Source organism: Larus michahellis, chromosome 24, assembly GCF_964199755.1.
Source record: "Larus michahellis chromosome 24, bLarMic1.1, whole genome shotgun sequence".
NCBI classification, from domain to species: Eukaryota; Metazoa; Chordata; class Aves; order Charadriiformes; family Laridae; genus Larus; species Larus michahellis.
The window spans coordinates 1,509,146-1,530,841 of record NC_133919.1 but is presented as its reverse complement, the minus strand read 5'-3'; positions in this window follow the sequence as shown (position 1 = coordinate 1,530,841).

Sequence of the window (21,696 nt, the reverse complement as noted above, 5' to 3'; positions counted from 1 at the left end):
GCCATTGTTGTCAGGGACCTTTGCATTCCTTGCATTGGGTTGTGTTAGTAGTGCTGCTCTGAGCACCACTGGGAAAGAGGATTTGTGCTTTGGTGGCGTGAAGAGATTCTTCTCTCCATCTCCTTTTGCTCATGGGTTGGAAAATAAAACTTCATAGTCTGTGGGAAATTCCGGTATCTGAATGATTTCTTTAATTTCTGTCTCCTTCACTCAAAACACAGATACTCAAGGAGTCTACTTCACAACACAAGATTTATCTTCCAACATTTTTGCTATACATTTTACAACCACACACAAATGTAATATTTATTTTAACAGAATGAAAATACATTGTTTTCAAGAGCAAGAGCAGGTTCTTAATTTTGTTCTTGCTGCAGTCAGAGCTTCCCCCAAATATTCCCATCAAATTGACCTGCTGAGACCCTCTGCATGGCTACGTTAAGGAGATATGCAAAACTCCCAGGCGATTTACGACTGATTGTTATTTACAGCGTGACCTTGGGAGCGCACAGTTGTTTACTGGGAAACAATTACACGCCAGGCTCCTGCCCCAGAGAGATTGCAGGAGATGTCGTAAGCCAGAGCACGTAACCCTTCTGCTTGCACCAGTGGCATGAGGCAACTCGAACACGCTCGTTTGCTTCTTCTCAGTAACCTGTTTCATGACATTTTTTGATAGGATCAGGCCCTAAATTAGGCACGGGGAGAAGACGGTTCCTCTGTGCTGATGGGACAGTGTGGGGGAGGCTTGAACACTGACGTTTGTGACGTGGTACTTGCCAAATATTTAGTGTTTTGGGACTGTTCTCTGGGGTTTTTTTTGACTCCTCCAAATACTGGTAATAAAGGAAAAAAACACCCAGAGATCTGTGCCCATTTAAGAGGGAGACAAAAGAGCATAAAATTACATTGTAAAATACTTTTTGCCGTTGCTGCTTTCAGACACCTGTGGGGATTTTGACCCTTTCAGCTCAATAAAAACCCGGAAGACTTTGCCCTGATATTTGTAAAACACCACAACTTACCAAAAAAAAATTCCTCTGAGCTCTAACCCTGTGTTTGGTGCCATAACAGGTATCTTTCATGCTGTAAAACGTTGTAAAACTGAAGGGCTGCAGTGGGGGGAACGTTACACAAGGTTTTGTCACCAGCCATATTAAATTCCATTCTAAAATTAGACAGCATTATCATTGATTTGCATCCACTTGTATTTCTAAAATCTAACACTTCATTATCAATTTCTGCTATTTTACCTACTTTATCTGATAACATCAAAGACAGAAAAAAAACCCTCAAAGCTCAAACAACTTCCAAGAGCTTTCAGAAAACTGATTAGAGTCTGAAGTATTCAAAAACTTCTCGTCTATTCAACTAACTGACCAAAAGCCATCCCAAAATTTCAGTCCCCCTCAAAAAAAAAAAAAAGGGGAAAGTAGAAAACTCTTTAAAAGTACAGTTCTTATTCACTATCCCACCTGGCTGGTTCTTTGGTTTTTTATTCACAAAAAGCACTCCACAAGCTTAGATGTTAACTGAGCTAGCTTGAATAATAGTATAACAGACCCAGAGGAGGAGGAGGATGGTCTTGCACCCAGAGCTTGAACACGAGGAGCTGAGGCTGCAACCCACTGCCTTTCTCAGCACACTGGAGCGTGAGGCTGGATTTTACATACCCAGACGCATTTGCACATGCAGATTTCCTCCCTGCTCGTTGTGCAAGAAGGGGAGGAACGAGTCATCCCTCGTGGCCGAGGAACTGTGATAACACAGGAGTCATGTCCACCTGCGTGTCAGTGCTTGCAGAAGCTGCAGCCCCTCCGCTCCGGCTGTTTATAAACAGGCTGAATGGTAAACACAAACCTGGTTTCTTGATGAAAGTCACTAACTGGCGCCTCTGGATAGAAACTAAAGAAATTGTTTTAGAGATAGCAAGCGGGAACCAGCCCTCCGCTTCAGATGTTCAGTCAATCTCTGCCCAACAAAACCTTGTGACTCCCATGTTGGCACAGGGAGTTAAGATGCAAAATGAGTAAAAACACAGAGTGAGCCCTGCTGAAAGTCCTCTAATGGGAAGGAAAAGGAGAAGCCGGGGCTGTTGCAAGGCCATGGTTGCACAGTTGATTGCAGCAGGGCCAGGCGAGTGCCCCAGGCTCGCAGGACTCCGCTGCTCTGCACCCAGTGTGCACCCGTCCTGCCCCAGGGAAGAGCTGGGTGAGCTCAAGGTGGTGGGTGAGCTCAAGGTGGTGGGTGAGCTCAGGTACACAGACTCTGAGCGAGTGCTTTACTCACAGCTTACTCATGAGTGCAAAGTTTGCCCAAGAGGCTTCTGTAGGCACGCATTTCCCACCACGGACAACAGCTGCTTCAAAGGCAGGCAATTAAAAAAAAATATTAAGATATTAGAAAAACAGAAATGTTAAAAGAGCAATTCTGTTCTGTATTGGCCAGGGAAAATGTCAGCAATAAAAATTAGTGGTAGCTATGTCAATATCAGTGAAATAGCTCTAAAATCAGACATGAAGTAGATGGACACAGGTAGAGAAACCACACTATGTTTTTGGGGTATTCACTGGTATAAGCCAAGATTTCCAAAAGTGGCCTGTACAGGTATGTGGCTTTGACGGACCGCTTTCCAGTCGTAGCTCCTGGAGCCTGACGCAGTGGCCACAGGCTTCATTATCCTGGTTTTATTGCTCTGGGAAATGACAGAGTCAGAGAGAGGAGGTCTAGAGGGGACCCTCAGCTTCTAAGCTTCTGGTACCTGTCTTACAGGGTGAAGACAATTTTAAAGATGCTTTTAGAGGACATGTGATGAGGACTTTCTAAAAACTTGCCATTTTTTTATGGCAAGGACCTGAAAGTTGTGGCTTTTGTCCACTGCACCAGACCCCCGGTCCTGTGAAGAGCAGGTAGAGGTGACCGGACATCGTGACCTCTCCTCCCTGCCAGACTTTGGGCGAGAGGTTTCAGGAGGATAGAAACCTCCAAAAGCGCCACCTTTGCCACCCATTTTGCAATATAAAACTCATCCTGGCATGACGGTGAGACAGTCGAGCCACCCACACGGTTTTCACTCTTCGTGCCTTACAACCTGTGTGGGGCAGGGTGGCAATTAAAGCTGTGTAACACAAGGAAGACAATCTACTGTATGACAAGTCAATCAAAGAAACCGGGTTGAATAAGCTTTTGAAGGTGGTGGGTAATTAGAGGTGTGGCTGTTTTGTAAATACATTGGTCATTTTTCCCCAGGGGTTTATTGCATTTTCAGGAAGAGAGTTAGGAACCGTATAAAAGTTCTCGGATGGGAGAGCAGCTCATTCACTCAGCTCCACTCCTTCTTCAGAGCCTTCACAGCCAAGGTAAGTTGCTGCTACACCTCTAACGTTTCATTCCTACGAATATTCGCTGAACTGAGCTGAGATATGCTCTTACAAAGACGGGTCTGTCTGCAGGTGCTGGGATTATTGAGAGCCAAGTTCTTGCCTTGGTAGCTAGGGCAATTTTGCGCTATCAAAATTGGTTTCAAGGCTGTCTGTGCTAAGAAGAAAAAATTGTTCTCATCACATGTAGATTAATTTGGACTACTTCAGTGCTCAGGATTCCTAGTTTCCAAAGGACAAACTGGAAATAAAAAAGTAAAGAATGGGATTTGGGAATGAATGGGAGACAGCAGGCTGATCTTTCTTAAAAAACCTTGGGTTTAAGCTGGGAATTTTAATTGCATTTAAGAGCATGACTCCTTTACTAAGCTCCTTTGGAAAATATAAATCTTCAGGAGCTGAAAGTATTAAGCTGCCTTGAAGAAATTTAGGAAAGAACTGAGAAGGCAGATTTAAACTATGAGAGGAAGGAGTAGAATGAGCAGCCTTCGGCTCAGCTGGCCGCATCCTGAGTGCTTCTGCCTCCTTGAAATCTCCGCTCTCCTCAGGAGGGGGTTTAGATGCACAGAGAGGATTTTCCTCATGGCTCAGGAAATGGGGCACTGGCCAGCCAAGGGTCCGCAGGGCACAGGGGGAACAGAGGACGCAAGGAGGGAGGAAGGCACAGGACTCTCTTCATTTTGAGCACCTGGTTTTGAAGATACATTTTGCCGAGGCTCTAATACCACCTGTCTTGGCTGTAAATTCACCGGCTGTGCCAGCACCCCTCGAGGGTGCAAGTTCTTCAGACCCTTGCCAAGATGCGTCTTGCTGGTGCAGCATAAACTGGCAGCCCATGGCACATCTCATCCTCCGTTACACAGCCCTGAGGTAATCCCAGGGTGTCTTCCACGAGTGCCCATGGGATCCAGCAAGGCGGAGCAGGGAAACAGTTCATGGAGCCCATCATAAATGGAGACTGGGGCTGCTGAGGGGGGCTTGTGAGGGTGTTCAGATGGTGGGGGCTGATCTGGCACTGCGGGAAAGAAGTCCCAAGCAGGGAAAACAGGACAGACAGACAGGCAAATCCTGCCAATCCCCAGCAGGCTTATAAACACATCAAGGAAATCTGAACCCAAAGCAGAGCAGGGAAAAGACACTGCCCTTTATGCATCTAACCACAAAGGTCTCTCCTTCCCCAGGGTTCATCGCACCAACCGAAAAATGTGCTCCCGTGCAGACAGAGGCTGCCACAGCTCTGAGAGCTCCTCCTGCCACAGCGGAGGCTCCTCCTGCCACGACAAAGAGAGGTCCTGCCATGGCTCCGAGGAAGTCATCTGCCATGAAGTGAGCGCCGTGCAGGATGTGACGCCAGTGGTGGTCCTCCCTCCCCAGTGCCCCGTGGTCACGGTGCCCGGGCAGGTGCCAGTGGCCCCCGTTCCCTGCCAGCAGCAGCAGCAGATCAAGCAGCCGGTGCAGTGGCCCCCACAGCAGCAGAAGTGAAGGAGCGAGGAAAAGGCGATGGTCAGCGCACACCCCGGGGCTGCATCTCTCCCTTCTCCTCCGCAAGATGCAACCCTGAGCTTGGGCAGGTCCTGCCCCTTCCCTCCAACACGTATGACCTTATGACCTCTCCCTGCTCCCGATAATGCAAAGTGGCATTAGCATGGCAGAATCGTGATTTGCCCTCGCATGCACGAGAATTTGAATCTTAATTTCCCGCTTCTGTCTCCGGTAGCAAAGTTGTGATATTAAAACCTAAAGCTCACAAAATGTGCTGGTGTCCTGGTGTTTTTCCACCATTACTCTTCTCTATCTTCGTCATCATTCCCAAGCCCACCTTTATTAATGAGAGCTGTTTTTCACAGCCTTACCCCTTCCCATTGCACTTCGATGGCAGCGATGTGTCAACACTCCAGACCCCACACTTTGTGCATCTGTCAGACAAACCCAGACGCCGGGTTTGGAAAAGCTGCCTGGGGTTGGGGTGCAGATCAGCATCTCTCATTAATCCCAGCCCTCGGCTCTGCGACAGCTGGCCCTGAGCCTCAGACCCTCACAGGCACATTTTGAAGGAGCTAAAAGCAAAGCTTCATCTTTGTAATGCGCACATGGCTGGTGAGCACAAAAGCAGACTCCGTCTAGGAAGTCTGAAAATCCCCGATCACCACAAGAAAGAGGGTATAAGCAGAGGAAAGTCTACATCATATTCAATCTTCCTTCTGACCCATTCTAAACAGGGAATAGGGGGTTAGATCGATATTTTGTGCAAGGTAGCTCTACCATCTTTGAAAATCCCAGCAGGAGTCCGTATTGCCTAGATGAAATACTGTCTCATGTAAAATATATACATTGAGTCCCTGGCCCAGGTTGCCCAGAGAAGCTGTAGCTGCCTCATTCCTTGGGGGGGTTCAAGGCCAGGTTGGACGGGGCTTGGAGAAACCTGGGCTGGTGGGAGGTGTCCCTGCCCAGGGCATGGGGGTTGGAACCAGATGATCTTCAAGGTCACTTCCAACTCTAACTGTTCTATGATTCTATGATAACTGGGTCGAAGTCAGGCCATGCACTGCAGCATGGACTTCCACTGTGAACTCTGGTCCTGTAAACACCACGTGTGTCCGGAAAACAAGAGAAAGATAGTGAAAAGAAAAATTGTTCCCAGTTCCTACCAAGGTTTAAGCTAACTTTTCTCAGCAGAAACCATAAAATTTCGGAGTTTCCCTCGTAGATGTAGAAAAAAGGAATATCGAAAGGACAGAGGGACATAAAAATTGGCAGTTGCGTTTCCCATGGCCCCCGATTCATCCCCAGGGTCTTCTCCAGTGTCCACCAGCATGGTGGCAGATTGCTACAGGAATTCATGCCTCTGTGGCATGAGAGCAGTATTGTGTGTAATGCGCTAGATATTTAATTAGGAAAGGGTTTGCACTCAGTCTTTGAAAGGAACGAGAAACTTATTATTAGCACCAGTTTTATTATTATTGTTAATTAAAATAATGAGGAGTATCATTCCCATGTGCAAGGTACATGATTGCAGGTGCAAAGAATGAACGTCAGGGTCAGAGACGGGCAGCTCTGACTGCGCATGAAGGCATTGTGTGGTCCCACTGACTGTCCCTGTCCCCCCAGTCACCTGAATATCCCTCTGCCAGGCCCAAACCCATCCTGTGCCAAACGGGAGGTTGAAACCAAGTCAGACTGGAGGCTCCGGGCTGGGTTTGAGTCTGGCTGAAAGCATTTGTGGCAAGGGGAGATAAAAATCTCCTATCTTAATTCTTTCTAGGTAGTCCAAGTTTTCACCTACGCTCTCGCTCTCAGCCAAGCTGAAGCACTGCAGGTTGTGTCATTCGTTTGAGGAAAGACTTAGGGAGAGCCTGAGGAACAGAGAAGCAAATCTCTCCTGAGCTGGAGTTTTGTTATCTCAGCGCACACGCCTAGGAAGGGAAGCAGGAAAGCAGATGATTGCATAAATTCAGCAGGAAATTGTCCCCACCTTCCCCCTGCCATGAAGGCCACAGCAGCAACGATGCCTGTGCTGAGGGCAACCTCTGCAGAGGACATTTTTCTGGACAGTGCCTCAGTCAAGTCAGCAGGAGAAGAATAGGCAAGAAACAGACCACAAAAAGCATGATAACCCCAAGGCAAACATTAGAAAAGCAAGAGGCAAAGGGAGCCCTGCATGCAGAGCATGTTTCTCAGCACTAAACAAGCGTTGGGCAAGTGTTGGGCTTCTACATGGAGTTTCTGGCTGTGCCGTTGTGGCTGCACACAGCGATTCGGCAACGTGAGGGTCCCAGACCACACCAAGGTGAGGGTTCCACACAACCTGGAACTCCACTAATTGTAACATCCCCCGTAACACCCTTCCGAGCATACCCCATGGCTATGACATGCCCCACATGCCTCCTCAGCTCCCTAGCACAGAGAGAAGACCTGTTTCCCTGGCACCGTGCTGGCTCGGAGCAGACTGAGCGGCGGTAGCCATAGTGCCGATAGTCGTGGCCACCTCGGCGTTAGTTTCTGCCATGGGCACAGCCAGGGGCGTACGCATAGAGGAGGGGTGTCCGCCAGGTGTCCAGCCAGGAGCCTGCTGGGTCATACCAGGTTGAGCTCAGGTTGAAGAAGGATTCCCTCCCGGAAGAGCACGCCATTTTGGGTGGTGGTGTACACCTAAAGGAAAGGTAGCTCATGATGGAAGCAAGACAATAGCTTTTTATGCAACTTTTTTTATATACTGCACTTCAAGATAATCAGGGCAACCAGAAATAGAGGAATTACCAAGAGCGAATTTGGACTTTTCCCCCCTCCCGTTTTATCATTGTCTATAAGATATCTTCTGAATGACATTAGACACTGTAGTATTTTTCCTGTGATTGAGATATTTATTCCAAAAACTTATTTTTTATTGATATTTTCAATAATTATGTATTATTTATCAATGAACTGCAAGAAATATTCCATAGAATGTATCTCCCTCACACGCTATTTACAATAAACCAGCAGTTTGGTTTTAGGCAGAGCCAAGCGTGTAAACACAGAGCTACAGTCTACAAATAAGTTTTCATAAATATTCCAGATCACCAGTCAAATCACGTACCTTAGTCAACAACAGGGAGAAGTAAAGTCAAACTAAAGGGAATGGCCTGAAACAGGGGAACTTTATAGAGCTGGAGGCTTCAGTGAGACACTCTTGGGGAATGGGGCTTTGTTCTCCCCTGACCACTGCCATTTCCATTTGATGCCCTTGGTTCCTGACATTTACATCTGATGCACCATTTTATTTATTTATTTTTACTATCCTCTCTCTTTTATACAAGAGCAGATTTACACCCGTACGCACTGAAAGGTTTCTAAAGGCACTGCCCTACTACAGCCTAAACAAAACTTTGTATTTATAGGTTAATTCTGTACCTTGTGATACTGAAGCAAAGATGTGAATGGACCTGTTTGAAGGATCCTGGTGAGTCAGTAGAGCATCACCCAAAATCAATTGCACCTGACGTCTAATCCACAATGCCATCCCAGTGTTGACACATTCTTGCCTTTTATGGGACAAGAAAACGTAATTGCCAGGTTAGATGGGCATGACCTGTATGTAGACATGGAAAGGAAGACCGAAGTTCATCCATGATTCACGGGAAAATCCAGGCTCAGAAGCATCTACCTCTGCCACACTACACTGTTTTGTTTATTTTTTCTTCAACTACAGCCCTGTCTAATGTGTATTTCCATAAGAGCTGCAGAGATTCCATGGCTGAGTACTGAAAGCAGCACAGTAATACTAGCGCACTGTCCCAGCTAATACTCCAAACATCATCTTCAACATTATTGTGAAATTGAAGATCTTAAACCTTACTCTGGAGGCGGGCACGTGGCCCACCTTCTGACAGCCTCAACTGCTAAAAATTTCCAGAAAGTAAACTGAAGACTTGAAATTTACTTAAGATGTTGGGGGGAAAAAATTAGAAGTACATTAAAGAAGGACAGAGGAAATTAGGAACAGAAAATAACTACACCTCTGGGAGCGTGAGTGGGACTTAGGCTGGTGGGTGCACCTCAAAGCATTCTGCTCCAGGATTTGATATCACTGCCGTCAACTCTGTATCGCAGAATTAGACTAAAACAGCATCTATAGCAAGAATAAAAGAAATCCTTGACAGGACACATCATGCAGACAGGTTGAAATTATCAAGGAAGGACATCTTTGGGCTAATCCTGAATCCCTCATTAATATATCCGGTACCATTGGGCAAGTCAGCTAGAGTATTCCAGCCCTAAATGTAATCCGCATGAGTTAACATTAATAATCATTTTTCTTTCGCATGGAGGTGTGATCACGTTTAGCTCTTGGTCCATGTGACATCCCAGCACAGCTGGAGGAATTGGTACCTCTGAATGCCAAACATCTCTTCCACTTGATACATGTCGTTCATGACCAAATCCATTAGTTTCTTCAGTATTGGCGTCACTTTGCGTGAAATACCTTCCAATCTCTTTCATAGGGAGGTGAAGGAATTAGAGTGCTATTAATAACCTATGGGACAATTACAATGCTAAAAGCACAGTGCATCAAAGGGAAAATGTCGGAAGCTGAATACAGCGGATAGAAATGGGCTGGGATATGTAATTAGGTTACACTTGCCAAGAGATGTCTCATGTCCCAGATAACCCTTTGGAAGAGTATAAAAGGTCTCTCATCCCAGTTCCCTTCATTCGCTTCTCTGGTCCTGTACACCTTCATTCCTGTTGCTGAAGAGGTAAGTCCAATTTTTCTATCTCTCTTGAGTTTCTTTATGAAACCACCTGCTTTCATACAAGTTCTGGTAGAGTTGGAGTGTGATACTCCTCATCTCTGGACCTCGGTCGTGCCAGAGACCAAGTTCTTGCAACCCACAAGAGCTGTTTTATTAACGTAAATGGCAAGTGGGGCATAGGCTTAGCAGGCAGAGGTGCTTGAGCCAAACCAAAAGAAAAGAAAGACTGGAAAATACAGAGAGAGGACAGTCAGAGGAGTTTATGGAAAAGAGGCTTCGAAGTTTTCAAATAGAAAGCACTGGAGGGTCTGGGGCTGCATCTGGGCAATGGATGCTTCGAGTGCTTTTTCTCTGAAAAGCAAATTGCTTCCATAAAAGGTTGTGTTTTCAATGGGGGATATAAATTATCTCCCAATATCTAATCAGCATTGAAATCGCTTTCTTATGCCTGAAGAACTAGAAATGAGGAAGAAAATGGGGGATTCCAGGGCAAAATAGAGAATGCAGGTATGCTCACTGTACCGGCGTGAACATTTCTCTCTTCCCTACAGCTTTGCCAATACTCCAGAAAGATGTGCTCCCGCGGGTCCTGCCACGACTATAACTCCTCCTGCCATGGATCCCGCTCTTCTTGCCATGAATCCCGCTCTTCCTGCCATGAATCGGGACCCTCCTGCCATTACACCATCCAGAGGCAGCCTGTGCAGAAGTACAGCTACGTGACGCCCTGCTGCCCCCCTCTGCAGCCCTATTGCCCCCCGGTGCAGCGTTACTGCCCTCCTGTGCAGCCCTGCTGCCCCCCGGTGCAGCGCTACTGCCCCCAGGTCCCCTACTGCCCCCAGTACACCAAGAACATCTGCAAGCTGCCACCAAAATGCCCCAAGTACTAACAACAGGATTTGGCCCCGGCACCTGGACCCAACGGCTCACTGCTCCCTTGGATGCTCTCAACGCCTAAAGCTTGTCTCTTCTGATTGTCTTTTCCCAGTTTTTGTTTACGTGAATCCTCTAATACCTCATCTGCAATTAGAATTTTCTTCGAAATATAAATCAGACCTGTTTTAATTTATTTAGCATGCAAGACCCAGCTTATGTTCTTTCCCAAAAGGCTGGGAATGATTTCTGCTGGCAGTGCCTTACACATGATGTGTCAACCTCCAAACCATGCACATGGGACAATAAAATTTCATTTCCAAAAATAGAAAAAGTTTATGATTTGTTTATTCTTTGACCTCTTTGCTTGAGAATAATCTTTACCTCTGACTTCTTACTCACTTCTTCTCATTCTTTTCTTCTCAATCTTATCAGAAAATGCCCACATCCTAAAGTTTCAAAATGAATTAAAGGCAGTCATTTCTGAGGCAGATGAATGCATTTACGGACAGCAGACAGGGAACTCATCTGTACCCTATTTAGCCTAGGACTGTCTATCCCAGTTCCCTACTCCAGCAGCACCTCGTACTTCATTTGTCACTCTGACTCAGAATTTCAAACATTTTGAGGTGTCTAATAAATGCAAATAGGCCCCTAGAGCTCTTCTCTAACCCTCCTTCTTTCACTGAACTTCATATGTCTGTTTTCAATGAAAACTGCACACTTAAAAATAAACGCTAAATCTCTCTCTGCATTTTACAACCTAAGACTATTCTTATCTCCCCAGTCGCCAGCCCATCTAGCTGAGACATCTGTTCTAGAACAGGATCACTCGCTTCCGTCTGCCAGTGTCTGTTTCTCTACATCAGTTTCACAAAGAGTTTCATCTGAAATTATTAACTTTGGGTATCTAGAAAAGGGTGAGATGAACAAACCTTGTATAATGGAGAACTGACACAAGGGTCTTCCCCAAAAATACCGCTTTATCACCCTAGATGAACTATTTCTACATTACTTATAATTCACAGCGCTGTTCAGAAAACTGCAGGTGAGATTTTCCTAAACAAGGGCTAGCTTTAAAAGACTTTTTAAAAAACTTTTCTTTTGCTGAATCTTGGCCATAAAAATAAATAAAAAGAACCCCACCTAGAACATGAAACCATGTCTTCCTGGGGTGTATTTTCCAATTCAGAATGAATTAGCGTCTCTCAAAACTGTTGGCAGTGTAGGAAATTATTCTCATTTTTCACAAATTTGACATGAACATAAACCCTGAAAGTTATGAAGGCCATGTCAATAGGGATAGCTTCTTCCTTCTGAACTCAATAAGCAACTTTTAGGACCCCCTTGTTCTAGTTGCATCAGAACTAACCCATGGGATGATCTTGAGAAGTTCCTGCAGCATCCACCTGGTTAAAAGTCACAGGAAAGGAACAATTACCCATTTCATTGCCCTAAAGTAAAGTCTTGGGCCGCTGTGAGAGAAACTTGGTAGTAAATAGTGAAACACTGCAATGGGTAAAAATTACAAAACCACTTAAGTAAGACGGGAGCCCAAAACAATTTGGGATCTGAAAACAGGATGCCAATAAGTGATAGCTTCCCAGCACAAATCCTTCCTGCTTAGGATTTGAAATCCCCTTCTTATAGGAGGAAGGTAAACAGGATAATATCGTGGCACAAGGGAAAAACAGCTGATGGCTGGTAGACTCACAAACGGAATGAAAAAGATCAGAATTTGTGACATCCTTCTAGCGTCACGTCCGGTGTGAAGGCATTAGGTGCGTTTGAGCCAGTCAACAGGACTTCCCTCTGAGTAGAGTCCTTGTGAGTTGTGGCTGTTAATTACAGTCCCTTGTGTCACGAAAAAAACATATCAATCAAAATGTGAGTCTGCCATGCAGACCAAGGGGCAGCATGCAAGGTAGGAGTCAACACTTTTGAATTGTACGTTGATGCAATACTGGTTGCCCAACGACAAATCACTTAATAACTCTAGGGTTAGGTTCGCTTTTAGTATGTAAATATGCAACTGCCTTCAAAATTCCCTTATAAAGCAGATTGGGAAATTCATTGCCTATTAACACGTTAAGGAAAAAGTCATAATTGGTTTTCCTGACTCTGTGAAATAGGAAATGCTAAAAACTAGACACAGAAGATAAATATGAATGTGACTACTTAATTAATTGTCAGCATTACCAAGAGATGCATAATTTCTTGGACAACCCTCTGAACAATATAAAAGTTCGCCATCCCCTGTTCTTCCTTCATTCAGCATCAGCTCTCCGTGCTCTTCCTCTCGCTTGCTCCAACAAAGGGTAAGTTGGATTATATTGATTTATCTACTTGCATAGGAATTCTAGGTGGCAAGTTCTGCATTTAGACCTTGCCTTTGTCTTAGAATTTTCTTAATTTTGGTGGCTGTGTGCCTGAACATGTAAACCACGCAAAGGGTGTTCGTGGTTTCCTCACAGTAGACGAGACAACAGAAAAATAGGAGTAATTGAAGGACTAGGTCTGCAAAGACACAGAGTCTTTGGGACCCAGCAAGGATTTAATTCCCAAACTAGCTGGTGAATGGAGGGAGAGATATCTCAGAAAAGTTAGTGCAGTTTTGGATGTAAATTTACCTTAAAAAGCCAACAGTAGCATCTTGGTAGGGAAATTTCTGTCAGAGCTGGACCATGGTAGAGTATCCCCAAAAAGACAAGGCAGTATCATTTTCAGGGTCAAGATATAAGATATATTACAAAACAGAGGAAAACAAAATTTCCCAGACCACCACAGGAAAAGATCCAAGGAAAATGCAGAAGGTTACAGTGGGGCAGCTGTGCCAGCTTGATGGTGTCTCTCTCTCCCCTCTGCAGGTTTGCCAATACTCCAGAAAGATGTGCTCCCGCGGGTCCTGCCACGACTATAACTCCTCCTGCCATGGATCCCGCTCTTCTTGCCATGAATCCCGCTCTTCCTGCCATGAATCGGGACCCTCCTGCCATTACACCATCCAGAGGCAGCCTGTGCAGAAGTACAGCTACGTGACGCCCTGCTGCCCCCCTCTGCAGCCCTATTGCCCCCCCGTGCAGCGTTACTGCCCTCCTGTGCAGCCCTGCTGCCCCCCGGTGCAGCGCTACTGCCCCCAGGTCCCCTACTGCCCCCAGTACACCAAGAACATCTGCAAGCTGCCACCAACATACCCCAAGTACTAGCAGCAGGATCCGGCCCCGGCACCTGGACCCACCAGCTCGCTCCTCCCTTCAACGCTGTAGCCACGGATCATCTCATCCTTACTGAAATCCCTGGGTCTCTGCCATGTGCCTCACCGCTGGTCAGGGTGAAGCGTGCCCCTAATTATCATTCAAGGTGTCATTCTTTCTAATTATTCGGGAAATGTCCTTTCTAATTATTCAGTGCATAATCACTGTTGGAAATCTTTCTGTGCCATGCACTTCTGTTTCAGACTCATCTGGGTGTGGGAAACAATAAATCTTAAAATTCATGAAACCTGCATTGTCTTTCAATTTCTTTATTCAGTTTTTTCTGGATTCTTCAGTCAAATTCCCCCATATTCTCAAAGTGACCCAATAGTTGGTGGCCAATAACAACAATTCCCATGTTAATTTGGGAAGAAAACAGACATATTATTAGAAGACAAAGTTCTCAACTACCCAAAATCTACATGGACCTAAAGGGCTGCGCAGATGAAAGCTTCCCCTGCTTACACCAGACAATGACCTGGTCTACACAGATTTTTGTCCCATCGTTTTGAAAATAACAAGATCAAAGACAATTGAATGGAAATTCTTTTGCTTTGGAGATGAGCATAACTCATTAAATGAAAGAGGAATAAGTAGTTCACAGTTGCTAATATTCTTTCTCAATACATGCAATACTAACTCCAACCTCAACTTCAGAACTTGGGCGTATAAATATTTTCAAATATCTTAATACCTCTGACCCTCTGAAAACAGAAGTCACAAACTTATTTTTCATATTCCAGTGTTGCTTGTCACTAGTATATTCTTTGGAATGAAGTAATGGGTTGGTCCAGGGAAGTTCCGTCTCATGTAAGACTCTTGTGCACTCGCACAGCACGGATCTGAACACCACAATATGTTATTATGGAAAGCTCCTAAACCCAACACTGCTGAATGTGACTCAGCAAGTATCAACCCCCACATTGCTCTTAAAATGACACTTCGTCACTGTAGATTGGGCTTCCCTTACATACTCCCCAAAAAGATCCGCAAGCAATGGATGACAACTCTTTAGAGATCATGTTTCCAGTATCTGAACGGGACCTACAGGAAAGCCGGAGGGGGACTTTTTATGTGGGTATGTAGTGATAGGACGAGGGGGAATGGCTTCAAACTAGAAGAGGGGAGATTTAGATTAGATAGCAGGAAGAAATTTTTCACTCTGAGGGTGGTGAGCCCCTGGCCCAGGTTGCCCAGAGAAGCTGTGGCTGCCCCATCCCTGGAGGGGTTCAAGGCCAGGTTGGACGGGGCTTGGAGCAACCTGTGCTGGTGAGAGGTGTCCCTGCCCAGGGCAGGGGGGTGGAACTAAATGATCTTCAAGGTCCCTTCCAACTCTAACCATTCTGTGATTCTATGTTTTCCTTAGCAGGATCTGAATTTGAAAGATTCAGAACAAATTTTTGAGTGGGTATAACCTAGGACACACCAGTTTTGGAAGGCTGTTGAGGAGGTAGAAGCATTTGGGAGGAACATTGGTGTGAGGTTCCAGGCCAAAGCACAGATGAAAGGAGAACTGTCACACAAGCACCCGCTTCACCAACTAGGCAGCTGTAGCCTCTCTTTGTTTTGGACCCACAACTGAGTCACAAAACGTCCCTGAAGGAATTCATGCAATCCTCCCTTGCTACACAAAACTCACCACAAGCAATTATATCACCTCTAGCCTGAAGAAAAGCTGTAGGACACCCGCACTTTAGAGTTACCAGTTAGCGAATTACTCTAATGGGTAACATTTTCCAAAGTTGATGAGGTACGGGTTTCATTTTCTTACGCTTCAAAGACAAAGAGGATTCTAAATCCAATTTTAGTGACCATAATTTGACCACTAGTGACAGAACCCAATATTTGCTCAAATGCTCCCTTTCTCTGAATCCTTTGCTTTCCAGACATCTCTACAGGTGAGGTCAGGTGAAAAAAAAAAAAAAAAGTATGAGAAATCAGTGAAGGAAAAGAGAAACTAAGGAACAGGAAAAGTTGACATGTCATACCTTGTACAGACCTCATTGCCAGACATTTTTCTCTGATCTTAAGTACGACATAATCATTGATACCTGTGGAACAATCCGATAGGGTCGGCCAAGTCATCTGGCAAGTCAAGGAACATGTGAAGAATCAGAAATATTTTATTTTTTGCCGTACCAGGGAACCAAGGAATCACACCAGGCTTCCCAGCATCGTGCCATACCCATGAGTTGCAGATGGTAATCCCATTTCCTCTTGGCATTCAACAACAAACAAATTAAAATCCTGAGCTGTCACCTGCACAAAATGTTAGGCCTACCCCAGGAGTCAGCAGTTCTGAGACTTAAAGACCTTTCTGTCACTGATGCAATCCCAGTTGCTTATTGGCAAGCTAATTAACACATAGGAGATTAGTGTCAGTCTTCAGGAAATGGGAGAGAAATGCCTTCCAAAATCCTTATGGGAAATGTATTAGGAATTACATATGGGACGAAATACAGTGCGTCAAAGAGGAAACGCTAAAAATAGGATAGCATAAACATCTGCGGGATTGAGTGTGGAAATAATTAAATTGTCATTGCAAAGAGGTGGCTCATATCCGAGATAACCTTTTGGAGCCGTATAAAAGACCGCTCAGCCCAGTCCTCCTCAGTCGCTCGCCTTCGCTTCCAGACACTTCTCCCTGTAGCTGAAGAGGGTAAGACCAATTTTACTATTTCTGTTCAAGATGAGAGGGAAGGAACCTCCACTAGAGATTTTTATGGGCCTCCTGGGAGCTGGGACTTAACTAAATGCCTTCTCCTTGCATCCTTGTGGTGCTCAGAGACAGGCACAGTGAGCGGCGGATGGAGGGATGGGGATCATCAGGGAAGGTACAGTGAGGGAACACAAAGGGATCCTTGGGTGACACCAGCTCCATGCTGTTCCCCAAGGGAGATGGGATTTGGGAGTGGCTCATGGGGCTCATGCATTGGCTTGCAGGGACCTAAATTCCGACAGCAATTGCCAGAGCAAGCCCTGCAGATTAGGCAGCATGGTGGGGTGCATTCAGCAAAAAGAGAGAAGCAGTTCAGTGGGGACCTCAAGAAAAATATTATTTCAAAAAGGGGAGGGAATATGAGAAGTGAGTCTTGGACTCCTCTCACTACGTTGATCTCTTGCTCTTGACAGCTTTGCCAATACTCCAGAAAGATGTGCTCCCGCGGGTCCTGCCATGACTATAACTCCTCCTGCCATGGATCCCGCTCTTCTTGCCATGAATCCCGCTCTTCCTGCCATGAATCGGGACCCTCCTGCCATTACACCATCCAGAGGCAGCCTGTGCAGAAGTACAGCTACGTGACGCCCTGCTGCCCCCCTCTGCAGCCCTATTGCCCCCCGGTGCAGCGTTACTGCCCTCCTGTGCAGCCCTGCTGCCCCCCGGTGCAGCGCTACTGCCCCCAGGTCCCCTACTGCCCCCAGTACACCAAGAACATCTGCAAGCTGCCACCAACATACCCCAAGTACTAGCAGCAGGATCCGGCCCCGGCACCTGGACCCATCAGCTCACTCCTCACCCAAAGCCTCCAGCTCGTCTCCTTGCCCGTCACTTCTCTGCAAGCAAATGCTTTTAAATGTGTGGTTTTGGGATGAAGTCTCTCAGTTCAATGAGCTTTGAGCTGTGTATCTTCTTATTGCCAACGCAAAGCACACTGTCCACTGGGATTAGCTTCTTTCTTGCTCTGCTACTTCATTCTCCAGCAAGACAATAAAAATTATATTTCAAGCCTACCTGACAGTTCTGGATGATTTTAGTCATCACTCCATCATATCTACTGGCCTGGCAGCATCTGTTTTTTTCTCATGGTTCTAGAGCCATGCTTTAATCACTGGTCAAAATAGCTAAAAGACAGCCCAAGGAAACAAGAAAGTCAAAGAAAATTCCCGTGTCTACCCCCAGTGATGCCAGGAGCACTGCAGCGCACACGGAGGGCTGGGAGAAACATGTCGGGTTAATTCCTGCTGAAACCAAATATTTGCACTGAGCTCAGCAGTTGCATCGGGGGTTTCAGAGTTACAGCCGGGGGCCTGGCCTGCACGTTCATGTTTTTACTGCAGATGCAATCTTTAAAAGCCGCTGGTATATTTGGAAACAAAACAAAGCAAATCCTGCAGGGTTTGGAACCTGCCTTGGAACGCCCTCAATTAAACAATTTCTACAGTGTAAAATGAGAGATGTTTTCCCCAGTGTGATTCACCCATCCCAGGGCAGGCATGGGAAATAGGCTGGATGAGCTGGGCTCTGCAAGTACCACGTAAATGACTGGTTGCTACTTAAGTAATTGGAATTAGTTATTTATAGGTTATGGAGAAAATTGTCATTATAGAGGAATGGCCTGCTAAAAAGGAAAAGTTGCAAACAGGATTCAGAAAGCAATTAATTACTCGCCTACATTCAAGTTGTTGCCATTGCTAAGAGATGGCTCATTTTTACGCGACTCTTGGCAGCTACATTAAAAACTCTTTTCCTTATTCATTTTTCACCTCCCTCCAGTTGGGTATTGAGTCAATAAGGTTTTCTGTCCAAAGGAGCGGTTTGGTCTTCAAATACGTACGTTCACTTTCCCTCGCTGCCCCAGGCCTCCAACTTTCTATTCTGTGGCCAATCACAGCGCATTTTATTTCCTCTCCCTTTTCCAAGTCCTACAAAAGGCACAAAGCCTCTGAACTGGTTACACATTCTGAGGTGCTCAAGCTTGAAGTTCCCGTTAACTTGAAGATGAGAAATGGCAGCAATAATGGAGAAACAAGAATGACGCTCATTTCTTTTCTGTTCTGTTCTGTTCTATTCTATTCTATTCTATTCTATTCTATTCTATTCTATTCTATTCCATTCCATTCCATTCTGTTCTATTCTATTCCATTCCGTTCCATTCTATTCCATTCCGTTCCATTCTGTTCCATTCTATTCCATTCCATTCTAATCTTTTTTCAGCCCTGGAGAGGTTTAACACCTGGAACATTAAGGACCAAATGCTTTATGAATGCTTTACCTCATTAGAATATTTCTTTTAAAATCAGAGACCATACTTGGCAAGAGAAGTCCTCTACACCTAACACTCCAGATAGCTTAGAGGAACATTACTGCTCTGCTGAGTACGTGTTAAATAACGTAACTGCGGATTTCCACAACCAGGATAAACTGTGAGCAAACCCCTAAGGACTAATGAGGAGGAATTTGCCTTCGTTGTTTCACAGCGAGGATTGCTTCACTACATCCATAATTCCCAAATCCAAACAAACAGAGTGGTGTTACTCCGGGCATCTCATGGAGCCCGCTGAGTTCATTCACTCAACGCAAAATTTAATTGGGATCTTTTTCTAGATCTAATTTGAATCTTTTCTTTTGTAAAGCTCCTCTTGTAAAATGGGTCATGGGTCTCCCAGCTGCCTACGGATCTGTCTTACCTGGCTTTGGACATCTCTGATGTTCACATCCAGCTCCAACAGCAGCAGTGGGGTTTTTGCCTCAGAGGGATGCTGGATGAAGCAATGCACCAGATCTGTACAAAGTCGGGCAGAAAACTGCCTTATTTTGACCAATATCTCTCACTTTACCTCACTGCTCAGGATCCCCCATGTCTCTAATGTCAGCGCCTCCTGTCATCTCTCTGCAGGCTCAGAAATCCCCTCCTGGCCTTCTGTCACGTTGCCATGAGCCTCCTTTGTTGCTAGTGAGATGCAGGCACTCAGCTGGTGTCAATCTCTATCACTAATTAGATTATAATGTGTGACAGTGACCTCGTCTAACCCGGTCATTAGCATGAAGCCGATCTCAATAGGAAATGAAGCCTATGTTTTAGTGAACAGGCACGTTGACCCTGGAAAGAGCTTGCCTGGAGAAGTGGTGACTTCATGGTCCTTTGAATTCTGCAAAGCAAGTCTGGGTAGCTTTCTAAAAGCTGGGATGTAGCCAAATAAAAACAGTAGCTACCCAACAGGAACTGAGTGGAAATGGACGCTTTGCGTCACCAGAAGTCAAACTGAAGGTTAACGATGAGCTATCTTGTCCTCAGCATCTCTTATTTGGATCTCACTGTTTCTGTATGAACAGAAACAGCCCGAATCTTCTCTCCTTCACCTCAGGTGGAATCAGAGTATCTCCAGGGAAGCTGTACGCTGCAGGGGAGGGTGGTCAAGGGCCCTTCGGTGCTCTGCTCCTGCAGATGCACAGCCCCACAGCAGCAGGAGCCGCGCTCCTCCTCGGGGTGATCTCAGAGACAAAACATTTAATCACGTCAATCGCAGTCCCGGTTCCCGTGAATTCCGTCTGACCAGAGAGAGATAATTTTTTAAAAAGACGTAGTTTAATTTGAAATCCTAAAAATGCTCAGAACATCATGTGAGGCCTTCGGGCTTTCCTGCAAAATAAATATTAACATCATTAATGAATAATTGCAACGCGATCATTTACATCAGCATTAATGACTGCCAATGGGTGACTGAGAACTGAGCATAGAGTTATTCCAAACATAACATCCGTAAATGGATCTTTCATTACTCGAGGGCATACTAGAACTTAAAAAAATGGAATAGGAATTTTGCAGATCAAGTTTATGCTAAGCAGAAACAGGATGTAAAAATTCCAGAAAAGTTTCACGTTTTGCTTTTACTTAAAGATGTCGAAAAGGAACTGGAAAAATACAGACTTCAATTTGACCCAAACTCTGTTGCAAATTTCCGTGATGAATTTGCACAGTCCTTTGCACCTACAATTTCCGACATTGGCAAGGCCAAGGGCATGTGTCTTCCCATGCATGGGCGGGATGAGGCATCAAGGGGTGAGGTGTCAAGAACTTTCTGTTACATTTTCACCCTTCAGATGACCAGAGACCCCAAAGAAAGACATTGGGATTCACCATTTCTGCGTTCAAAACCAAAACATGCAGCCACAGAATTACACTTGCTGGAATTCTATTTAAAAAAATCATATCGAGGAGCGACTGACGTCCAGAAGGCCTCTGCATGCCTCTGGAATCCACCGCTCCTCAATCTTAATTATGATTTTTACGTTAATTGAGCACTCACTAGCTCTGAACAAGCCACGTAGCTCCTCAATGCAGCAGCGTTACCATATGCAAAATGAGCAGAAACATACCTTTTAAGCAGTTCACGAGCATCACACAAGAATTAACTTGACATTAAAAAATTGTAAAAAATTTACAGAACAAATTGCTAATAACACAAAATTGAGGGGTTGGTCAAATCAATGAGGCAAAGACTAAATAGATGAAGGCACATTCAACAAATAAGTATAGGCTTAGTGCGTAAATCGCAGATTGCTGTGGGGTACCTCATTTCCGGGAGGACAATTTTGAGCTAAATAAAAGGGCTCCCCATCCCTTTGCTCCTCACTCAACTGAACCACTCAGTTAGCACGGTAAGTGTTAGCAGCGTTCCTGGATAGCCATGGTTCTCAGTTGGTGTTGGTTGAGCGATGAATTGAAATGTGTCTTTGTATCTGAACTTAGTCGGGTGTTGGACTCGATGACCTTTAAAGGTCCCTTCCAACCCAAACTGTTCACTGATTCTGTGATTCTCTGATCTACGGCTGTCTCTGAAAACCAAATTTTCCTAGCCGGTTGGCCTATTGCTGACTGCAAAAGACAGTTGGTGGAGAGAGCGCAATGGGAAATAAGCTTCTTGGGATGGAAATTCAGGGAGTGATCTTCATGGACGAGCACAGGAAAGTTAGTTCCTGGGATAGTTCAAAAGATGCACAAGTATCGCTGGGATGGTGACAAGTGGCTTGATTTCTGTAAGGATCTTTTTTTGGCAACTCCAGACAAATGAATAGGAAGCATTGTGTGATGTGGCTGTCACCCATGAGCCTAGACAATAGCATTTGTATGCCAAAAAAAACGCATGTATAGGCTTGGAAAGATGGGTTGTATCTGAACATACGCTGTGTTTCAGGTCCTCGCTCCTCCCAGCTTCAACTACACTACAAACAAC